Source organism: Rhincodon typus, chromosome 13 (genome assembly GCF_021869965.1).
Source record: "Rhincodon typus isolate 14 chromosome 13, sRhiTyp1.1, whole genome shotgun sequence".
Lineage (NCBI taxonomy): Eukaryota > Metazoa > Chordata > Chondrichthyes > Orectolobiformes > Rhincodontidae > Rhincodon > Rhincodon typus.
The window spans coordinates 68,589,857-68,610,497 of record NC_063344.1 but is presented as its reverse complement, the minus strand read 5'-3'; the positions used below and the strand labels follow the sequence as shown (position 1 = coordinate 68,610,497).

At 44.5% G+C, this 20,641-nt stretch overlaps 1 protein-coding gene across 4 annotated transcripts in view; it reads right to left on the bottom strand.

Annotated features, from left to right (window-relative positions):
- The window catches only part of farp2 (FERM, RhoGEF and pleckstrin domain protein 2), a 162,678-nt gene extending 162,450 nt beyond the window's left edge, over positions 1 to 228 (bottom strand). For all 4 annotated transcript variants that reach the window (XM_048604214.1, XM_048604215.1, XM_048604217.1 and 1 more), the window contains exon 1: positions 161 to 228. The gene's annotated coding sequence lies outside the window, so the exon portion shown is untranslated. The remainder of the gene's footprint in view (positions 1 to 160) is intronic.
- Positions 229 to 20,641: the final 20,413 nt, after the last annotated feature.

The following is a 20,641-nucleotide window of genomic DNA, read 5'->3' as shown; positions in this document are numbered from 1 at the left end:
CCCCCCCCCACCCTCGCTCCCTCTCCCTCTCCTGATCTCCGCCCCGCCCCCGCTCCCTCTCCTGATCTCCCTCCCCATCCCGCTCCCGCTCCCGCTCCCTCTCCCACCTCGTCTTCCACCCGCTGTGTCCCCCTCCCCATTCTCTCCCTCTCCCCCTCACCTCCGCCCTCAGCACTGCTCCTACCACCCACTCTCCGGCGCCGCCATCTTCCCCGCACACCCGTACCGATCCCTGATTGGCTGCGCTTGCTGCCAGGGCTCCCAATGGCGATGCACGGCGCCCTGCCAGGTTTCCTATTGGCGGAAAGGAAACGCCATTCCTCGATTCAATTGGATGAGATGTAAGAGCGGACGATCATTGGGTTAGAACTGCAGTTCGGCGCATCCTATTGGTTGAAAGTGAGGCCCTGATTGCGGAGTGAAGGGAGAGACAAGGGGCCGGGCACAGAGAGAGAGAGAGAGAGAGAGTTGGGGGGGAGAACGGTGGAGGAGGGAACGAAGGAAATAAGGAAGAGAGAGAGAATGATTGAATGAAGGAAGGAAGGAAGACAGACAGGGTGGGGGAGTCCGGTGGAGGAGGGAACGAAGGAAATAAGGGAAAGGGAGGGAATGAAGGAAGGGAGAGATATGAGAGAGGGAGGGTATAATAATTCAGGAAAACTGACTGGAAAGGAACATTGTTTACCATTGAACACCAAAATAGAGCTACTGTCCGAGGCGTACGAAAGTTAGTCCTGGCCTGGCTGCTTTATGAAGGGCTCAGGTGATGAGCTCTAGCTGGGCAGACCATCACTTGTTATCAAGCTCATACCCAATGAGCTCCATAGGGAGATTAGTTAGGTATTCCCCATGGATGTTGTCAGGGTTATCACGTCTGTCCCCTTCCAAGTCCAAGGGATCCCCTCACTTCTTTGACAATGTTGCTCCGCCCTCAGGCCCCATTCCTGTTGCTTTCTGGGTCTGGTCTGGTCTGGGTTTGGTTGGAGGTGGTGTGTGCTAAGTAGGTGAAGACAGCAGGGGGTTCGTCTTAGGTGCCGACCTCCAACTGAGCATCTGCCACCTCTGTCTGCATCTCTGAGTCCTCGTGGTCTCCGGACAGGCTCTTGAGCTTTTAGTCGGCAGAATTTCCTGTCCTGGAGTTGGTGCAAAGGATGCCAATGGTGGTATGTGTTGAAATAATCGCTTGTGTAGAGAGCTAACAAAGCTGGTGGGCATGTCTTTTTTGAGGCCTTCTGCCTGGTTTTGACTATGTTTGACACCAGTTCTGATTTTTAAAGGATAAGTCCTGGAATCCATGGAGAGCCATCACTGAAGCCCCTGATGTGGACTCTGCCTGGCCTATGCTTGTGGCCCCTTTTCTGGGCTCCTTGTTTTACTCCAGCCTTGTCCCATTGCCCATCCCCAAGCTTGGGAAAGTTCAGGCTAAGCCTAGTCCGAAGGTGTCAGCCCATCAGTCGTTCCGCTGGGGCTACTCCCGTCAGCATATGCAGTATTGGCCTGTAGTTGAATAGGAAACTGGCAAGGTTCATTTCCAAAGAGCCATGTAGCTTGCTTTCTCATGTTACTTTTGAATACCTGGAACACCCGCTCAGCAAGCCCTTTTCAGGATGGGTGGTAGGGTACCATGTGGATGTGCCATACCTGTTTGTTTTCACAAAGGTCTGAAACAACCTCCCCCCACACCTGGGAAATGGGGTCCCATTGTCTGTTACAAGGACCTCGGGTATAGCATGGGTACTAAAGGATTGGCACAGCTTTTCTATGGTGTTGTAAAAGGTTGTAGAAGCATTCGGTGCATTTCAATTCATTTTGAATGGCTGTTGATAAGGATTAAGAATATAGTGCTCATAAATGGCCCAGTGAAACCTGCATGTACCCCCACCCAGGGTCTCCCCGTCCATTCCCATGGGTGCAGTGAGGTTGCTAGTGGGGCCTCCTGGTTTTCCTGGCAGGTTTTGTACCAGATCTTCCAGTGTCCTTCCCATGACAGTGGCTCCCTTGCTCCCCCCCCCCCACCCCCCCCAACAACCCCAACCCCAGGCCCCTTTCCCAATAGCTTCTGTGGACGAACCCAACGCATTGACCGTGGCCCACTGTCTATAGTGATCTAGCCAGATAGCCCTGGTTCAGATGTGCCCAGACCCCTGACTGGTCATCCCCCGACTGAGTTAGCCCCAGCCCCCAGACCATCCAGTATGGAGCCACGGGACTGACTGTGACCCACTCCCCAGAGGAGAGGCATGGAGCCCCCCAACCAAGAACACTCCAACCAGACACCTCACTGTGGACTGGTCTCAGAGGGTGTCCTTGAGTCAGGGAGTCAGGAGCCCCTGGCTGCCTGTTTGCTGCACATGCAGTGTGTTTGCTGTGTGCTAGCTCTGATTGACAAGACATGACAGAAGGGATTTTGCAAGCATGCAGAGAGGCACCAAGTTTTTTGATTTTAAAAATATACTTTATTCATAAAAAATCTTTATATACATACACAGTCACAAAAGCAGTTCAGTCTGGACAGTCTTTACATATGGAGAACAAACAAACATTGGAGTTTGACTTTCCCAATAGTTCCAACAACCCAAAGGCATTTCTTATGCAACATATCATTTACATATATTTGAGGCACTGAGAGGGTCTGATAATTGAATGGACCTCCAATGTATTTTGGCAGAAAGACCTCAGACCGTGGTCTTTCCCCACTGCCCTTGGTGACAGCTGCCCCAAGCTTTAGTGTGTCCCTCGGCATGTAGTCCTGGATCTTGGAATGTGCCAGTCTGCAACGCTCAGTCAAGGTCAACTCCTTGTTCTGGAAAACCAACAAGTTTCGGGCAGGCCAAAGGGAGTCTTTTACTGAGTTGATGGTCTTCCAGGCACAGTTATAGAGTCTTAGTTACAGAGCCATACAGCACAGAATCAGATCCTTTTGGTTCAACCAGTCCATGCCGAACATTATCCCAAACTAAACTAGTCCCACCTGCCTGCGCTTGGCTCATATCCCTCCAAACCTTTCCTATTCATGTATCTATCCAAATGTCTTTTAAACATTGTCACTGGACCCACATCCACCACTTCCTCAGTAAGTTCATTCTACACACAAACCACTCTCTGCGTAGAACAGTTGCCCCTCATGACTTCTTAAAATCTCTCTATCACCTTAAAAATATGCTCCTTAGTCTTGAAATCCCTCTTCCTAGGGAAAAAGCACCTACCATTAACCCTGTCTATATCCCTCATGATTTTCAACCTCCTGCACTTCAGTTAAAAAAAAGCCCAGCCTTTATAACTCCAAACCTTCCAAACCAAGCAACGGTCTGGTAAATCTCTTCTGAAAACTCTCTAGCATTATAATATCTCTCCTATGACAGGGCGACCAGAACTTGACACAGTATTCCAGAAGAGGCCTCATCAACATCCTGTACAACCTAATGTTTGCCTCAGTGTTTTTCCCGAGGACCAGACCGTACAGCACAGAGTCCTGCATCATGGAGCTGCTCAGGATGAACCCCAACAAAAAACCCTCCGAACTTCCTTTGTAAAGGAACATTCCAGAAGGCAATGTGTTGTCTCAATCTCCCTGCAGCCAATTCGAGGGCAATGTGTGGTTGGTTCAGTCTGTGAGCTGGCTCCTGGTCCCTTTCAATGTCAGTACATTCCACAGTGTAAGTCTGTGCTTCCAGAGCAGCATGCCAGAGATTTCAGAGTGGTACCACAACAGTCATGAGGGGTTGTCCAATATCAATATCATGTTAGGTACCTGCTCTGATTTCCAAACTCAGTTTCCTCAGTGTTGAACTTACTTGCTGTGATAATCAGCTGAACATTAATGAGGTCGGTCATGCCACTAACAAGATGTTTTGTTCCTCCAGCTCCACACTGTGTTACCTCTGACTCTACCATTGGCAGTTCTTACTGTGTCTGAATGAGTTTAAGCAACAATACTCCCCTTTAATTGGCAATTCGATGCTGCCTAGCATGATCCTCGCCACGCTACTTGTGAAAAGTTTAAAAAAACAGAGTAAAGGGGCTTTTTTGTGGTGCACTGGTAGCGCCCCTACCCCTGGACTGGGGGGCCTGGTTCAAGTCCCACCTGTTCCAGAGGTGTGTAATAACATCTCTGAACAGGTTGATTAGAAAATTAGGTTAAATAAAGAAAAACAGAGTTAGATGCTGCCATGTAAAAACAAGCCTCACTAGACTTCTTGTCCAAAATTTGCCACAAATTTTGCCACAGCCCACGTGGCTCAGACTCCTATTGGATTCCATTGTCTGCTGGAGGCAAATACCATGTTTGCAACTGTCAATTACAGATCAATATTTATGCAAACCCTATCCAACTGCAGTCATCCTCCCTCTGTGTTTTCTGGGCCATGTGACCTATCAATATAAAACTCCCTTTAATGTTTCTTGATATCTGGCTTTGCAAAATTTCACACTTTCCAGCTTCATTCCCATTCACACTTGAGGGTCTCACCTGCTTCCAGCATTTCGTCAACACATCACCCTCCCGGAATCTTTAATTCCAGCTCCCCATTGCTGCTTTTATAAAAGATTCTGCTGCAAAACTGCAGATCTTAAAGTTAGAAAGAGGTCAGGAGCCAGGACCAAAGGAAACGCGAAGTGAATTGTTAGCAACAGTTGGCTCGTCGAGAATTGTGAATTAAATGCAGTCCTGCATACTACTTCAGGCAGCATCTTCAAATCACTACAATGGCAAATAACTAGATGCATTTAAATTTACCTCAAACAATTCTAAGATTTTAGCAAAAGCAGACGCCCCTCTTTGCAAGGCTAGCCAAAGGAAACATTTCCCTATCGAAATAAAAGGCTGGTGATTATAACTATCACACCAAACAGGCCTGCAGCAAGCAATTAACATATAATTTTAAATCCCCTTTATACCTGACGTACTGTATACTGTTCAGATGTTCCAATGTTTCAGCGTCTATGTCTTTAAGTCTTTAAAATTAGGACTGAAATGATGATAAAATACATTTAAAGTGATGGGGATGTGGTGGTTTGGGAGAAAAGACTTTGACATGCAGACAGCCACAGGCTCACCATAAATGACTCTGAGCATATAACTGTCGATTGGGTATAAATATTGACATTTTAGAGGCAGCCGGGCAAATTTTACGCTTTTTTTTGCAGTGACCCTGTTGTCAACAATTTCCATTAAGTGTAGAGATAAAGCTCTACGATACCTGAAATCGTTCCACTGTATCTACCGTCTCCCTGGCATTGTCCTCCCAGTTCTCTCAGTCTGATACCCCCTGCTAGTCAGTGATTTATGTTGTAGTGAAATGAACAGTTTTCAATAGACTTCCACAGTGCAAGTGAATGTAAGATACAGGATTGGGGCTGTGTGGGTCATCCTAAACCTGATGCCTCGTGAGTCTGTCCTACTTGCTTCAGCCCTGTGAAGGGGTAGTAAGGGATAGAGCTGGGTAAAAGCCGATGGAGAGAGCAGCAATCAGATGAGATGGAGAAGATTAGAGATGGTTTCTGAACAACATTATTGCTGACCTAGAGCACTCAGGTCAATTGGCTTGTTGGTCTGCTGTGGAAATCCATCTTCTAACAAACAGATGGAGGCTTCGAATACAGTTGTCCCTTTTGCCAGGGGAGGGGGGAAAACAAAATACAGACAGACCCACCCCAGTAGGTGCATCCTCATCATTTTGGTTGGTGTCAGTGCATCCTGAAGCAGGGATGTGGGTATGAATGTGAATTTCAGTGGATAACTGATCAAACAGAGGAAGCAATAGCAGAAAAACTCCAGGAGAGTCGTCTTTTTTCTCTTTAATGCTCCCAATCCTGTCTCTTTTAATAAATAAGCAAAAATACAATGGATGTTGGAAACCTGAAACAAAAACAAAGAATGCTGGAGAAACTCAGCAGGCTGGCAGCATCGGTGGAGAGAGAGAAACAGAGTTAATGTTTTGTGTCCAGTGACCCTTCTGCAGAACTGAAGAAATTCTGAAGAAGTAGATCATATCAGACTCAAAACATTGACTCTGTTACTCACTCTCCTGACCTGACCTGCTATCACTGTTAATATTGCACGCTGTTACCCTTTTCATCATTATCCTGCCTTCTACCCCCTCACCACTTTGTCCTGGCCCCAGCCTTCCTCCCTTTTCTAGCCTCTGTACTTGTGTTTATTGCATCTCTAGCTTTTTTATGGTTCTGGAATAAGGTCACTGACCTGGAGTGCTAATCCCTTTTCTCTCTCCACACATACCACCGACCTGTTAAGTATTAGAATCATAGACTGTCTTCAGAATGAGTCCGTAGGTGGCTGTACACTCTGATACAGCTACCACAGGCTCTGTTACACTTGGGACAGAAGGTGGTTGTGGGAAGGGGTGGGTGGGACATTGGTTTGGCAGAGCGCTCCTTTCACTGTTTTCGCCCGGCTTCTGCTTTTTCCCAGCGGCAAGCCTCAAGGTGCACAATGCCTTCAAGGATGCTCCTCCTCCATTTTCGACTGTCTCAGGCTAGTGATTCCCAGGTTTGTGTGGGAATGCCGCACTTCCCCAGTGAGGCCTTGAGGGTATCACTGGAGCATTTCCTCTGTCCACCTGGGGCTCATCTGCCATTTCGAAGCTGGGAGTAGAGCATCTGTTTGGGGAGTCTCGTGTCAGTCCTGCAGACAATGTGCCCAGCCCATTGTAGCTGATCAAGGGTGGTCAGTGCCTCGATGCTGGCCTGGTTGAGGATGCTGCTGTTGCTACATCTGTCTTCCCAGCGGATTCACAGGACCTTGCACAGGCAGCGTTGGCGGTATTGCTCGAGCACCTTGAGACTATCCACATCTCAGAGCAATATAACAGGGCAGGAACCAACACAGCTTTGTAATCCATGAGTTGGTGTCGGATCTGATGTTGTTGTCCTTGAACACCCTGTGGCCGAATGCTGCGCCAACGCATTAGCAGACAGCCACAGGGTCACTAAAAATAACTCAATATCAGCGTTGATCGGGTATAAATGTTGACATTTTATAGGCAGAGGGGCAGATTTTACGCTTTTATTTTGCAGTGATGCCATCAACAACAATTTCCACTAAGTGCAGAGCTAAAGCTCCACGATACCTGCAATCATTCCACTGTATGTACCATCTCCCTGGCATTGCCCTCCCAGTTCTCTCAGTCTGATACCCCCTGCTGGTCAGTGATTTATGTTGCAGAGAAATGAACAGTTTTCAAACAAACTTCCACAGTGCAAGTGAATGTAAGAAACAGGATTGGGGCTGTGTGGGGACATCCTAAAGCTGATGTCTCGTGAGTCTGTCCTACCTGCTTCAGCCCTGTGAAGGATTAGTAAGGGATGGAGCTGGGTAAAAGCCGATGGAGAGAGCAGCAATCAGATGAGATGGAGAAGTTTGGAGATGGTTTCTGAACAACGTTATTGCTGACCTAGAGCACTCAGGTCAAATGGCTTGTTCCCCTGCTATGGAAATCCATCTACTAGCCTACAGATAGAGGCTTCAAATACAGTTGTCCCTTTTACCAGGGGAGGGGGGAGCTGAGAATACAGACAGGCCCCTCCCGAGTAGGTGCATTCTCATCATTCTGCATTCTGGTTGGTGTATGAATGTGAGTATCAATAGGTAACTGGTCAAACATGAGGAAGAAATAGCAGAAAAGCTCTGGGAAGAGTTGTCTTTTCTCTTTAATTATCCCAATTCCGTCTCCTTTATTCAGAAAGCAATAATACTGTGGCTGTTGGAAATCTGAAACAAAAGCAGAGAAACTCAGCAAATCTGGCAGCTTCAGTGGAAAGAGAGAAACAGAGTTAATGTTTCAAGCCCAGTGACCCTTTTACAGAACTGAGGAAATTCTGAACAGTGGCTGATATCGCACTCAAAACGTTAACTCTGTTTCTCTCTGTCCACAGATGCTGCCTGAACAGCTATCACTGTTAATATTGCATGTTGCTACCGCTTTCATCACTATCCTGCCTTCAACCCCCTCACCACTTTGTCCTGGCCTCCGCCCTTCTCCTTTTTCTAGCCTCTGTACTTGTATTAATTGCAGCTCTAGATTTTTTGTGGCTCTGGGATAAGGTCACTGACCTGGAGTGCTAATCCCTTTCTCTCTCTACACATGCCACTGAACTGTTAAGTATTAGAGTCATAGAAACAGGGCCTTCGGCCCAAGTCATCCATGCCAACCTGGTTTCCTAAACTGAACTTGTCCCATGTGCCTGCATTTGGCCCATATCCCTATAAACCTTTCCTATCCATGTACCTGTCCAAATGCCTTTCAAATATTGTAGTTGTAGCAGCTTCCACCACTTCCTTTAGCAGCTCTTTCCATATACACACTGCCCGCTGTCTGAAAAAGCTGCCCCTGAGGTCCCTTTTAAATCTTTCCCCTGTCACCTTACACCCATGCCACTAGGTTTGGGCTCCCCTACCCTGGGGAAAAGACCTTGGCTATTCACCTTATCTATGCCTCTCACAAGCCTCCTACGCTCTGGGGAAAACAAAATCCCAGCCTATCCAGCCTCTCCTTATAACTCAAACTCTCCAGTCTGAGTAACATACTTGTAAATTTTTTTGCACCCTTTCCAGTTTAATAACATCGTTCCTATAGGAGAGTGACCAGAATTGTACTCAGTACTCCAACTATGGCCTCGTCGTGTCTCGTACAGCCATAATATGACATCCCAACTTCTGTACTCAACACACTGACTGACGAAAGCAAGTGTGCCAAATGCCTTCTTCACCAGCCTGTTTATCTGTGACACCAAAGTATTTCCAGCTTACAGTTTACTGTTTAGATTGAGCACGCTGGTGAATTTTCACTGTACTCCAACTGGGGTCAATGTATTCTTTCTAATGTTAAACAGCTGTGGCGAAATGTCCTCTCCCTTACCAGCTAGCCCTCTCTAAATTACAAATCCGGCTGCAACGCCAGCAAACAGGACCTCTCCTGGGATTGGAGACCCCCGGGGCAGGGTGCAGAGGTTTGCAGTATCACTGCCATCAGAATCACAACCACTGGGGACCCTGGTTACGCAGAGAGAGCCAGTCCAGAGCTTCATGGGGTGGATTGGCCCTCAGTGAGCCTCTCCGTGCAATGCCATAACCATCAAATGCAAACCAAATGACCCCCCTCCACATCTGAGACCAAAAATCCCCAAGAGTGCACAAGCAGCTTCTACATGTTCCCCAAGTGGTGACTGACTCATCCACTTCTGGTGGGTGTGTGTGCGTGCGCATGTGTGTGTGCACGTGTGTGTGAGAGAGTGTGTGTGTGTGTGTGTGGGTTTGCCTGTGTATGTGTGTGTGCGTGCGCGTGTGACTGTGTGGGAGATGTGTGTGCATGTGTGAGTGGGTGGGTGGATGGGTATGTATGTGTATGGTAGGTGTGTGTGTGTGTGTCCGGGTGCATGTTTGTGTGCATGCGCGCGCGTGTGTGTGTGTATGTCTGTGTGTGTAAGGGAGGTGTGTGTGTGTCAGTTTGTGTAGCTGTGTGCTTGTGTGTCTGTGTTCATGTGTGTTTTTGTGAGAGCTTGTTTTTGTCTATTTGTGTGGCGGGGGGAGTTGAGTGTGTGGGCTTGTGTGTGTGTGGGTTAGAGTGAATGTGTGTGGGTGTGTTGGCATGTGCGTGGGGTGGTGGGTCAGTTAAGGGTGCTATCTAAATGCAAAAACAGAGGTGAGTGGGAAATCTGGAACCCACCTCCCCCAGAAGGCTGTGGAGGCTATAATCCAAACCCGACATTGATTGGTTTATGTGTGTGAGATAGTGAAGTGAAATGGACTTGCAGTACAGATAGGTCGGGATCTATGCCTGTGCCTGAGCTGGATTTAACGATTGAATGGCCTGCTGTTTCTGTGTTCCCAATTAGCATCATGTTTCTCCTCTTTGCATACACTGACGAGACATGAATATCCAGTTTGCATTTCAGGTGTGGTGCTGTGTCACACTTACAAAGAGCCCTTGCAGCATTTGGGTGACATACTTTTTTAACAACCCGCAGCAGCCCACAATCTCCTTGCCTTCCTTCTCTCTGATTTACAAGAACGGCCTTCAGGGTGAGATACTTCAGCTCTGGGGAAAGATCGGAGAAGTTGGGGTTGTCTTCCCTGAAGAGAAAGCTAAGAGGAGAGAAGTTTACAAACCTATGTGGAGCCTGGACAGAGCAGACAGGGAGAAACTGTTCCCACTTGTAAACTGATTGAGAACCAGATGGCACAGTTTTAAAGTGTCTTGCAAACAAAGAAACGGTGTTTTTTAAAATAATCCCTACAGTATGGAAACAGGCCCTTCAGCCCAACAAGGCCATGCCAGCCCTCTGAAGAGGAGCTCACCCCCTCCCTGTAACCCTACATTTCCCATGGCTGACCCACCTAACTTACACATCCCTGGACACTATGGGCAATTTAGCATGGCCAATCCACCGAACCTGCACATGTTTGGTCTGTGGGAGGAAATCAGAGCACCCGGAGGAAACCCACACAGACACAGGGAGAATGTGCAAACTCCACACAGTCTGAGGGTGGAATTGAACCCAGGCCCCTGGTGCTGTGAGGCAGCAGTGCTAACCACTGAGCCATAATATAAGGCAAAGAATTTTCACACAGCAAGTAGTTAGAGTCTTGGATGCACTGCCTGGAAATATGGTGCAGGCAGGTTCAATTGAAGCATTCAGGAGGGTGGTGGATTTTTTTTCAGTAGAAATAATGACCAACTTTACAGGTTAAAGGGGGAGGAGGTTGGCACTAAATTAAAATGCTTGCAGAGTCAATGCAGGCAGCGTGGGCCACTGGCCTCCTACTGAACCAGAGCAATTCTGTGAAAAGCTTTAGCAAGTTTTAGGGCCAAAGACACCTGTTCCCCAAAGCCAAGCTACACTCCCCACATCTCTTTACCAGAGCTCATGTCTCAAATCACTCATAAACTACATCCCACAATGCGATGGTGGTCAGAGGAGAGTGGGTATCCAGACACTAACCTCAAAGCCGTGATTTAATTAATCAACAGTTCTGCTTCTACCCAGCAAGCATCAAGGCATTAATTCCCTAAATAAAGCCAACTCCACAATAGCTGGTGAGCTGATTCCCATCTGACCAGATTGCAGGATGGGAAAGCAAGCCTTGAACTTAGAGATCTTCCTTCGTTGAACAGCAGGAGAGCTGTGAAAGACAGTGAAATCCTTTAAACTGTGATCGTAGAACCACACAATGAAAAACACTAAGTGAGAAATGGATACTTAATTTCTGTTGTTGATGTCGATGATTTTTCTAATGACAGGAATGATATCATTTGATATTGTGCAGCAATCAGTGACCAGGCATTAACAAAAACAGAAATTGCTGGAAAAAAACCCTTCATAAGGGTCACTGGACTCAAAACATTAACTCTGTTTCCATCCCTATAGGTGCTGCCAGAGTTTCTCCAGCAATTTCTGGTTTTGTTTCAGATCTCCAGCAAATGCAGTTATTTTGTTGACCAAGCATTGTCGGTGCATACTGCCATCTGTTGCTGGGCAAAAGATTTGCAGCAAGTGATTACACCTCAAAAGTCAGGACTGCTTTCTGGGGAAGGGGCATTTACTGCTCCCAGCTTTTACAGGAAACTTCTCTGTGTGAATTCATTCCCTGAATGATGGCCATGTATAGCAGTCAGTGCTTTGAAAGTACACTGTGAAAGGTCTGGTGTTGTTTTCAGTTGACCCTCCAGGTGAAAACCACTGCCATGTTAGTAAATAGCCTGGGAGCTAGCAGATAGCCTTGCTCGAGACCACTTCAGAGTGTGAAGGCCTCTGTTTCAGAATGCTCTCTGATAACAGTTGCAGCCACATCACCAAGAAGCAGTCGCAGGATTGTGATGAAGATCCTCGCACATCCAAACCTTTGGAGGACAATGCACAGAACCTCACGATTTACTGGGTCAAACACTTTGGTCAGGTTGATGAAGTCAATCAGAACCCTGGGTTATCTCCTGGTTGTTATTCCTACACGGTTTCATGTGAGGACCCTGCAGAATCCCCATCACAGAACATTCCAAAGGAATCGCCGGGAAACTGAATTTACAGCAAGAACCCTGCAACCTCACGTTATCCACAATCCCTCCGCCACCAGGCCTATTGCCCAGCAGCCAGGCAGATCGCACGCCCAGAGATCTGTGAGTCGAGAATCCATCTATTCAGTCACAAGAAGACCCCAACGCCAAAACTCGTGAAAGTGAAAGGTGGGCACCGTCAAATTGACGGAGAGCAGCTGACAAGAATGTTACTCATTATAGTAGCTGGTATCAGAGGGCCTGCTTGTGGCAGAGTGGTAGTGCCCCTACACCTGGACTGGGAGGCCCAGGTTCATGTCCCACCTGCTTCCACAGGTGTGTAATAACATGTCTGAACAGGTTAGTTAGAAAAATATGTTAAATTAATAGAGAAATTGGGCAGTATCAGAGAGCCCTCTAGTGGCACAGTGGTTGTAGAGGCCTTGGTTCAAGTCCTACCTGCTCTGGTGGTATGCAATAGCACTTCTTTAAAAAAAACTATTAGGTGGTTTCAGAAGGTGCTGTTCACATTTACTTATGATTGTTGTTGCTTCAAGTGGAGTAAACAAGTTGCACTTAAGTGAGGGTTTAATACACTATAACCAGCAAATTTGAGTTTGATGTTCAAGCAAATTAACAAGAAGAGGACCCACTACCCACTATGGACAGGACCAATGTCATATACAAGATTCCCTGCAAAGACTGCGACAAACACTACATTGGACAAACAGGAAGGAAATTAACCACAAGGGTAAACAAACATCAACTGGCAACAAAAAGACACGACCAATGCTCACTCATCTCCATCCACATGGATAAGGAAAACCACTAATTCGATTGGGACAACACCAGGATCCTGGGACAGGCAAAGCAGAGACATTTGGGAATTCCTAGAGGCCTGGTTCTCCACTAAGAAAACCATCAATAAACACATAGAGCTAGACCACATAGAGCAAAGGAAAACCGGAAGTGAGGTAATCCAGCTCAATGGACACCAGAGTTTAAATAACAGACGGGAAAACACAACGGCGCTTCGTCGGAGGCTGCATTGATGATGTTACCCAGCAGGGTAATGAAACATCTGCGGAAAAACAACGAACCAGCTTGGCGAGCCAACCAACCACAACATCCACAACCCGAGCTACAAATCTACTCTAAAATTTATTACCTTTGATTAACAAGAAATTATCAATCTCAGATTTAAAATTAACAACAACTGATCTAACATCAGTTGCAAACTGCAAACCAGAGTTCCAAACATCTACCACTCTGTGTGTGTGTGCGTGAGTGTGTGTGTATGTGAGTGTGTGTATGAATAAGTTTGTGTGAGTAAGTATGTGTGTGTGTAAGTTGTTATTGGACAACTCAACAAATTGATGAGAGGACTCAGAAAATCACATCTTATCACTATGAAATCTAAAACAAATTCTGGTGGATTACAAACCTCTCCAAACTTTATACATCATACATTACATCATACATATTACATTATAAGCTATCTTCTCACCGTCTTTTTAAGGCATTATCTATATTTTATCCAAGGCTGATATTATCCTGCTGATAGTGTCGTTTCTATGCTCGCAGTATTGACTGTCTCGTTTGTTATCAATGTTTTGTACAACAGTAATTCCCAATTGCTTTGCTGGCTTTTCTATTTCTGTCAATATGACTAAAACTTCAATCCTTAACTAACCTAACCCCTCAAAGTGTTTCCTAAGTTTAATTCTGAAAAATCTGACTCTAATTTTACGCTATACTCTATAGACTGAAACTTCTGAAACACAGGAAACAGTTCCTCTTCTTCAACCCAATCATGTCTCTTTGACTAATCTTAAACGTCAATCAAGTTGCCCCTGAGCATTCATAGCTTAGGCCTGGGGGATCCAAGTATCATTCTGGTCAATGTAATCCCTTTTGAAGCCAATATGATTCTTCCTAAAATGTGATACCCAAAACTGCTCACAGTAAGTCCATGTGTGGTCTAACCAGGGCTCTGATTAGCTAAAATGTGACTTCAATATCTTGCATTCTAATCCTCTAGCATATAAAGGCCAGCACTTCATTGGTTTTTTGACTATCTGCTATAGCTGTCTACAATTTTTAATCATCTGAACCTTCACCATCAAGTCTTTTTGAACCTCCATTGTTTCTACCTGTTCACCATGTAGAAAGTCCCATGTTCTTTGTTTTTAGGTTCAAAGTTGAAATATTGAAATCCAATTGCCATAATTTTCTCATTTACTTAATCTATCAATATCTCTACAATGCTTCCAGGGCTATCTATATTTGTGCAATTTTGGATTTGTGGCTTTTCCATCATCTAAGTCCCAGCTGAGTGAAGTGAATAGTTGCAGTAACAACAGAGAACATTACACAAGCCACATCCTGTCAACTGGAGTACCAACCCCTTCTCCCTACCTCTGTCTGCTGCCTTTCATGCAATTTCCTAATGAGGTTTATTATTTGCCTTCAATTTCATGAGCATCAACTTTATCTAACAGTCTATTATGACTTAGCACCTTCTGGAAGTTCAGTATAACTAACAGGGCAGGCATGGTGGCTCATTGGTTAGCGCTGTTGCCTCACAGTTCCCAGGGATCTGGGTTTGATTCCACTCTCAGGTGACTGTCTGTGTGGAGTTTACACATTCTCCCTGTTTCTGCGTGGGTTTCCTCTGGCTGCTCCAGTTTCCTCTCACAGTCCAAAGATGTGTAAGTTAGGTGGATTGGCCATGCTAAATTGCCCATAGTGTCTGGGGATGTGCAGGCTAGGTGTATCACCCATGGGAAATACAAGGATAGATCTGGGTGGGATGATCTTCAGAGGGTTGATGGACCAAATGGCCTGCTTCCATGCTGTAGGGATTCTGTGAACATCCATAGCTATTCCTGTCCACTAATCATCTCTTCAGTTAATTTAGTTAGATTCATCAGGTATGACCCAACCTTTACTGGGATCTCTCAACTCAGCTAAACATTTTTACGGTGTTAATTTTTCTGAACCTTAATTGTAGGCTCTACTCATTTCCAGACAACATATATGGGGGTAACTGATCTATAATTCCATGGTTTCCCTCCTTCACCTTGCATAAATAACAGAATGACGTATGCTATTTTTTAATCTGATGGAACAGATCCTGAATTAAGAGAGCTTTGGAAGGTAATTTGATCATCTACAATGTTTGCACTTAAATTCCTTGAAATCATGACATTCCAACCATCTGATCCCAGAGTCTTATCACCCTTTTGTGTTAATAATCTCTCGGCTATTGTCATCTTACTCATGTTTGTTTTCTTGTGTTCCTGCGCTTGAATCAACAATATTTTCCTGAGGGTGTCTGGAATGCCAACATCTTTCTTGACTGTAAATACTGAATCAAAGTAACTATTGCAGAATGCATACTGTTTCCTTAATTTCATTGACAATTGACATCATTTTCAGTTTTAAAGGTGCCCAAACTGCTTCATATATAATACATAAATGATGCATAGGGGGCTCAGTGGGTGGTAGGTTCATGTATCACTCCAGGACTTAAGCATAAAAATCAAGGCTGTCACTCCAGTGCAGCACTGAGAGAGTGTGCTACTGCAAAAGTTGCTGCATTTCAGGTGAGATTCTAAACTGAAGCCCGATCCGCCTTCTTAAATGTTATAAATAAACCCCTGGCACAGTTCCAAAGAACAACATGAGAGTTCCACCAGCCCAATATCTACCCCTCAATCAACATCAGAAAGAACTTTGATTATTATCACACTGATGTTTGTGGGAGGTTGCTGAGTACATATTGACTGCTGTAGCACAGATAAAAACCCTTCGGCCCATTCAGTCTGCACCAGTCAAAAACAACCACCTAACTATTCTAACCTTTAAAAAATACTCCGATGAACACTAGAAGTGTCATAACACTCAAGGCTATGGATCTAGTGCAGGAAAGTGGGACAAGTGTAAGTAGTAGTGTACTTTTGGAAGTACAGACTTGATGGGTTGAAGGGACTCTTCTGTACTGAATGATTCTATAAATCCCATTTTCCAGCATTTACCTGTAGCCTTGTATGCTTAGGTTTTGCTAGTGCACATCTAAATACTTCTTAAATGTGATGAGGGTTTCTGCCTCTACTAGCCTTACAGGCAGTGAGTTCCAGATTCCCACCACCCTCTGGGTGAAAATTTTCCTTACATCCCCTCTAAACCTTCAGCTCCTCTCCAGAAAGATGTACCCCAGTCAGGTAGAAGGATTGTAAGAAGGGGATAAACCAACAGGTTAATAAGGGAAAAAGGATTGTAGAAAGTGAATAATCTAACAGGTTAAGAACATAAGAACTAGGAGCAGGAGTAGGCCATCCGGCCCTTCGAGCCTGCCCCGCCATTCAATAAGATCATGGCTGATCTTTTTGAGACTCAGCTCCACTTACCCGCCCGCTCACCGTAACCCTTACTTACTTTACTGTTCAAAAATTTATCTAGCCTTGCCTTAAACACATTCAGCAAGGTAGCTTCAACCGCTTCACTGGGCAGGGAATTCCACAGATTCACAACCCTTTGAGTGAAGAAGTTCCTCCTCACCTCAGTCCTACATCTGCTTCCCTTTATTTTGAGGCTATGCTCCCTAGTCCCAGTTTCACCTGCTAGTGGAGACAACTTCCCTGCCTCCACCTTATCTATTCCCTTCATAATCTTATATGTTTCTATAAGATCTCCCCTTATTCTTCTGAATTCCAATGAGTATAATCCCAGTCTACTCAGTCTCTCCTCAAAATCCAACCCCCTCAACTCTGGAATCAATCGAGTCAATCTCCTCTGCACCCCCTCCAGTGCTAGCATATCCCTCCTCAAATAAGGAGACCAAAACTGCACACAGTACTCCAGGTGTGGCCTCACCAGTACCCTATACAGCTGCAGCATAGCCTCCCTGTTTTTAAACTCCATCCCTCTAGCAACGACAGACAAAATTCCATTTGCCTTTTTAATTACCTGCTGCACCTGCAATCCTACTTTTAGCGATTCATGCACAAGGACACCCAAGTCCCCCTGCGCAGCAGTGTGCTGTAATTTTTTACCATTTAAAACATAGTCCATTTTGCTGTTATTCCTACCAAAATAGATGACCTCACACTTATCAACATTGTACTCCATCTGCCAGACTTTTGCCCACTCACCTAGACTATCTATATCCCTCTGTAAACTTTCAGTGTCTTCTGCACACTTTACTCTACCACTCATCTTAGTGTCATCTGCAAATTTTGACACACCACACTTAGTCCCCAACTCCAAATCATCTATGTGAATCGTAAACAATTGCGGCCCCAACACTGATCAGGTAAGTTAAGGGTGGCATCAAATTGAAGTAAAAATGCACAATGCAGCAAAGAATTAGTGATTAAACCAAAAGTTTAGAAGTATACAATTGTTTTATCCCACTCACAAACTGAACCACGTGTCTACTCTCTGACAGTTCTCCTGGCTATATGAACCTTCCTGCTCCTTACAGGGGTAACACTGCTGCTGTTGTAATCAGTGTCTTCAATTCAAGACAGATTCATACCAGTCCACATATCGATTTTTAAAAACATAATATTTACATCTCAAGTTCAGAACAATAAAGTTTTAGGTTTTGATTTTGATACTTTTTGTGCAAATTCCTTTTTGCCCTCTGCTTTTACAACCTTTGCTCCTCTTCAACTTTCCCATTTGCCAGGTTCTTTCCCTTTTGCCTGGTTTCTTTTTTAGCCCTATGTGGTCTCTTAACCCTTTGTTCTAGAGGTGCTACAGCAAAGGTTCATGAGCCCTGGGCCATGAGGTTATGTCAAGTAGGTCTATATTTCTAGAATTGATACGTAATTTTGTTCAAAGGTTCTAGTTTCTGAAAGAGCCTGACAGAATTGAAATTGAGCTGTTGCTTTCCCCTGGCTAGGAAAATTAATACACAGAGCCACAGTCTCACGGTTTAGGATTGAGATAGGGAGAAATTTCATTAGTCATTGTGAATCTTTGGAATTCTCTACCCCATTGAGTTGTGGATGGGTCATCATTGAATGCATTAAGGAATCAAGAGCTCTGGGATGTGGATAGAAATATGGTGCTCAAGCCCAAGGTCAGCTGTGTTCAGATGTGGCGGAGCAGGCTCAAGGCTCCATTTGGTCAAATCCTGCTCCTCTTTCTTGTGTTTTTTCATTGTCCATAGTTTTTTTTTGGAAAATAGAACATTTGTCCCTTAGAGGTATAAATCGAGTCTGAATCACGTTAGATTGTTTTCTGAACACAATGAAAATGATCTTCTGTCATTTTACCAGGTTTGATATGGACATTCTCTGTCTCATTGCTTTGAAGTCAGTCCCACCTACATTCAGAACTGTGTACCTGTCTCAAGCTTCTCCCCTTTCAAATATTTTGCTAAACTCAGTAATATTATGATCACTGTTCAATAAATTTTCACATACCATTACTATGTTAACTCAATCTGACCCATTGTTAAATACTACATAAATGTAATTTGCCCCTTGTTCGAAGACAAATTGTTGCAGAAAACTATCCCAAATACATTCAAGAATTTGACTTTCTGACTTGTGCTGCTTTAATGATCTCAATTTTAAAGAAGTTAAAATCCTTTAATAGAAACTTCACTGCCCATGCTGTCTGCTTATCTGATTTGAGCAATTATATGATCTATTAGCACGCAGTTACCACCAAGAAGCTTTCCTTCCAGTCTGTCACCTGGTAATGCAGGACACTGAATCTTGCTGAAAGGAAAAAGATGTTCTTGAAGCTTTTCGGCCCTTCTTAACTTAGCAGCAAAAACATTACGTTTCACTTGTGTGCAAAATTAATATGACAGGAGAGATGGGGGGTTAATTTGTTGGCAAGTACAGGCCATATTCCATCAGTTGCAAAACCCAGAGCAAAACATCTACTTCTGGATGTGATTCTGCGAATGGGTGACACTTGTTGAGCAGTCCTGAGTGTGTTAATAGCCAACTGACAGCCAATCTGAGACAATCAGTCGAGCCTCTAACGTGGCTCATTTACACGCATTGGAACTGACTTAAGAACCTGTTTGTTCAATTAAAACAAAGAACGGCAGATGCTGAAAATCTGAAACTAACACAGAAATTGCTGGAAAAGCTTAACAGTTCTGGCAGCATCTATGGAGGGAAAGCAGACTCATACCAGACTCAAAATGTTAACTCTGTTTTCTCTCCACAGATGCTGCCAGACCTCCTGAGTTTCATTAGTATCTTCTGTTTTTGTTTAGGAAAATATTCAAGCTTTCCACCTTCCTTAAATTATCCAGGAACCTGGGGAGTCTATAGGTCAAGGTTATTTGCTCTATGGCAATGCCTCAGTCAATCAGACTTCAATTAACAACCATTCAATCCTGTTTTCTCCTGCAGTATAAATTGTTGTGCTTATTTGAAATTTGACACTTTTGTGTTTGTCCTGATGAGAAAAAGCTTCAACAACACATCCCTCTTTTTAGTGATATTTTGCGAGTCATAAATATTTTGTGTATCTGTATTCATAGTCTCCATTGCCTGTTTATCATTCATTCTAATTTTTCCTCACTTGAAATGACTGAAGTGAAATTATTCATCCTGAATTATTAAGGCTACATATTTTTCCCCACCTCAGAGAGATGCAAAGCTGGAGGTGATTATATATACCAAGAACCAAGGCAGTAGAGGGATTTGCAAACAAGGAAGCAAATTTTAAACTTAAGGCGTTGTTCAGCTGGGAGCCAGTGAACGCCACAGGAATGATAGGTGAATGGGCCTTGGTGCAGTCAAGGACACTGACAACAGATTTTTAAACACCTTAAGAGTACAGAGGTGAAAATGTGAGAGATTACCCTGAAGTGCATTGGAATAGTCAAGAGTAAAGTTAACAAAGGTTTTGGATGAGTGATGTTTAATTGGAGAAATTTCTGTTCGTCTAATTCTAGATATCAGATAAACTTCCTTAAAGAGATTTAAGAAGTTTGGCCAGGGAGAACAATCCTTATCTAAACCAGTGGTTGGTTTACAGATAATCCTCAACTTTACTCCAACTAATTCCACAACGTTACATGGAATATTCATGAGACTGTGTCTATCTGTGTTTGTTTTATCATCTTTTTAATGTGGACCACAAATTGGGCTGGTTCCTATCAAGTGAAAACTCAATACATTGAAAATTTGGACTGTAATTTCTGATGCAGCATCGTTATTATCGCTGATATCTGTCTTATGTGACAGGGGGTGCAAACTCTGGTGAATTGCTCACTGTGCTGAGTTTAATTGCTTAGTCACCTCAGAGGATGAAGGTTACAGAATGATTACAGGACAGAGAGAGGATCATTCCACCCATTATGCCTACATTTGCTCTTCACGTGAATAATGGCCATAGTCCACTCACTCATCCTCTCCCTGTAATCCTGCACAGCGTCCCTTCTCAGATAATCATCTCATTCCCTCTTGAAACACTTGATTGAACCTGTCTCCACCACACTATAAGGCAACATACTCCAAACCTTAACCAATTGCAGGCTCTTTGTGTCATCCTCACCATTTGCCTTCCCACCTATTTTTGTATCCACTTCAAACAAAGCTATACTACATTCAGGCCAAGCAGCATCAGAGGAGCAGGAAGGCTGACGTTTC